Consider the following 4028-nt stretch of genomic DNA (forward strand, 5'->3'; position numbering starts at 1 on the left):
TGAATGTTATATGAACACTTACACACACAGCTCTGCGCTCTCTGCTGGGAGGGAAATAGCTGTTGATCATGAGTCCAACACATGATCCAAGACCATGGTGAATCAGACACACACACACACACATCGTCGGATTGACGGTGAAGATTGGATCTCCAGAAAAAAATGCAACTTTCATGGATTTCAGCAATGAGGGAGTACCTGTGTTGCATTAGTAGGGAAGGGGGAAATCTCGTGGTGTAGTGGGCAGGTAAAAAAAGGTGAAGGGGAGGCATTATTGAAGAAAATGGAAGGAAATGAGGAAGGGGATGAACATGCCTCAAATGCTAGGAGTGTAAACAACAAACGATGTGCAGACGACACAGCTGATGTTGAACAAGTAAGGGAATTAAAAGTAGGAATATAGATAAGAGCAGCTCAATGGAAAGTACAGATAAGAATTTCTATGGATTTATTGAGGAGGAAGATGACAACCTTCCCCAATTAGCAAGTGTAGAAGAAAAACTACAAAAATGATCAAATTATGGGAGGTTAGGTTTAGCCAACTTGCAACAATTTCATAAAGACTTGATAAATTGGAAAAACTAAAGAAGGAGAATCAAAACCTAATCAAAGAAGTAGATGAATTAAAAAGACAGTTCAGAGAAGTAGAGGAGAATGAGGAATTAAGGAGGAATAATAAAAAAAATAAAGAGCCCATAGTAGAAGAGGTAAGTGATTGGAAAAAAGTCCAGGATAGCAAAATTGAATTTAGAGATATAGTGAAACAAAAATTGAAGGAACACACTCAAGACACAGTTACTAAAGTGATGAGAGAGAAGTAGAATATAGTAAGAGACTTAACAGATAAAAAGAAATGTATGATTATATAAGGAATGGAAGAGAAACATTATCCAAATAGGACTGCAAGAGTAAGGGATGAGAAAGAAAAAGCAAACAAGGTATTTGAATATATAAAGAAGGTGAACAAGAAATAGAGAAAGAAATTAAAGAAATTTATATGCTAGGGAAATACAATATAGACAAGACCAGACCAATTAAGGTTAAATTCAGGTCACAAACGACAGCAGAGAATGTCTTATTAAAAATGATCAGTATAAATAAGTATGGATAAAAAGAGATGAATGAAAAGGAAAGATAAGAGGAAAAAACAAAAATAATTGAAGCTAAGAAAAAAACAAGAACAGAACAGAGTCAAAGAGAAACTCTATTGGAGAGTAGTGGATATGAAAATGGGGAAATGGTTCATAGTAGAGAAAAACAGAAGGGAAATGGAAAACACGATGGAGGTACCAGAAAATTAAAAGTGTCTTTCACAAATATAGATGGATTAATAACAGGCTTGAATGAACTGAATGATTACCTGAAGGAAAAGGAACCAGACATAATGGGAATTGTGTAGAAAAAATTGAAAGGTCCATTACCACCCAACAGTGTAGGACATGGTGCATATAATTATTGGATTAGAAACAGAAGTAAAACAAGGTGGTGGAGTTATGTTCCTGATGAAGAAGGATATAAATGTGAGGAATGTTACATATGGAAAGAATAGAGTGGAGATGATTATGATGGAAATAGAGGACAGGGACAAGAAGAGCAGGAAGTTTGTGGTAAATTATGTGCCTCCTAAAATGGCTTTGTGGGAAGAGAGAGAACACAAAAATATGTTAGAAGACACAAGGATAGCACTAAATAAGATAATGGAAGATGGAGGAAGAATAGTTATAATGGGTGACTTTAATCGTAAAGAAATCTGCTGGGAAGAGATGACAGTGAAGGGTGGAGACAACCTACTGGGAAATGTACTACTTGATATGATTATAGAACATACAATGACACAATGGATACAAGAGAATACTAGGTATAAAAATGAGGAAGAACCATTGAGACTGGACCTAATAATCACATCAGAACCTTAAATAGTGGACAAGATTGAATATAAGACACCAATAAGTAAAAGTGACCACATATTAGTTGAACTGGAACTAAACGAAGAAAAATATATGGGAAAAAATGAATAATATAGAATGAGAAGATTGATGTATGGAAAAATAAATTTTGATAAGATGAGAGAGTATTTTCAAAAAGTAGACTGGGAAAGGATACACAAGGAGGAAACAACAGCAGAAGAGAAATGGAATGTTTTGACAAAAATTGATAAGGAAGGAGTGGAAAAGTATGTTCTAAGATAAAAAAAAAAAAAGTAAAATGTTGGTACAACAAAAGATGTAGTGAGTTAAAAGACAAGAGATAAAGCTTGGATAAAATGGAGGAAAGACAAAAGTCCCGAAAAATGGAAAATATATACTGGTTATAGAAACCAATATGTACAAGTGCACAGAGAAGAAAAGAGAAAATACGAAAAGGATGTCATAGAAAAATGTAAAGATCAACCAAAACTATTTTATAGATTTGTAAACAACAAACTGAAAAACAAACAAGAATTAGTGAAACTATGACAAGGAGGAGTTGAATACACAGAGGAAATAGAAATGACAGAAATTTTGTACAAGCATTTTAGATCAGTGTTTATGAGAGAAAACTTACAACTTAGAGATGTCGAGTGGGAAGAGAAAGTCCCCCTATGAAAGAGATAGAAGTAACAAGGAATGAAATAATGAATCACTTGAGTAATCTTGATGTCAGAAAATCGCATGGTCCAGATGAAATGGCAAACTGGATTTTGAGAGAATGCAGGAATGAACTAACAGACAAAATACATAGTCTGATGAGCAGTTCATTGAAAGAAGGAAAAGTTCCAAAGATTAGAAAAGAGCAAATATAGTGCCAATATTTAAAAGGGGAAACAAGGAAGACCCTACTTATTATAGACCGGTCTCTCTTACAAGTGCGGTAGCTAAAATTTGTGAAAGAATGATCAAAATTAGATGGGTAAAGCATTTGGAAAAAAACAACGTACTAAATCCAAGGCAATTTGGATTTAGACAAGGAAGATCATGTGTCACAAACTTGATGTGTTTCTATTCAAGACTAATAGATATAATACAAGAGATGGATGGACTGATTGTGCATTTCTAGACCTGAAAAAAGCTTTTGATAAAGTGCCACATAAGAAGTTACTAAAGAAATTAGAAACTGCAGGAGGAATACAGGGCAAACTACTTAAGTGGATGAAAGACTTCTTGCATGAAAGAAAAATGAGAGTGGTGATAAGAGACAAACACTCTAATTGGGATGAAGTGATTAATGGAGTTCCACAAGGAACAGTTTTTTGGCCCCAATAATGTTTGCTATATATATTAATGATATGGATGAAGGAATTGAAAGTTATATGAGCTTCTTTGCGGACGATGCACAAATGTTGAAAAAAGTGAACACTGTAGAAGATTGTGAATTACTGCAGAGTGATCTCAATAAAGTATGGGAATAGAGTAGGAAGTGGGAGATGGAATTTAATATTAAGAAGTGTAGTATAATGGAATTTGGAAGAAGCAAAAAAGAATAGTTGGATCATATAAACTGGGAGGGGAAGAAATAAAAAATGTGGGAAAGGAGAAGGACCTGGGAGTCATTATTATGAATAATATGTTCCCTGAGAAACATATAAAAAAGAAAACTTGGAGAAACTTATAATTTAATGAGAACAAAGTGTCATTTACATATGTGGACGAAGAAATGGTGAAGAAAATACTAGCCACTTTGATAAGACCAAAATTGGAGTATGCAGCGACGATCTGGTCACCAAGTACAAAAAAAAATGTATAACAAAACTTGAAAAAATACAAAGAGCAATTACGAAATTAGCACCAACGCTCTCAGAACTATCATATGAGGTGAGGCTGGCAAAACTTGAGCTGCAGACATTAGAGCAAAGAAGAGAGAAAAGAGACTTGATAACTATAGAATCATGAGAGGCATGGAAATTATTGATAGGATATAATAAAATGGGATTTTAGAAATACAAGAGGACACGGAAAGAAAATAAAAAAAGAAAATTATAGAAGAGACCTGAAAAAGAACAGCTTTCCCCACAGGATAATAGATGTTTGGAACAAGTTAGATGAGAATGT

The sequence above is a fragment of the Oratosquilla oratoria genome, chromosome 14 (assembly GCF_046742065.1).
Source record: "Oratosquilla oratoria isolate Oo_2021 chromosome 14, ASM4674206v1, whole genome shotgun sequence".
Taxonomy (NCBI): Eukaryota; Metazoa; Arthropoda; class Malacostraca; order Stomatopoda; family Squillidae; genus Oratosquilla; species Oratosquilla oratoria.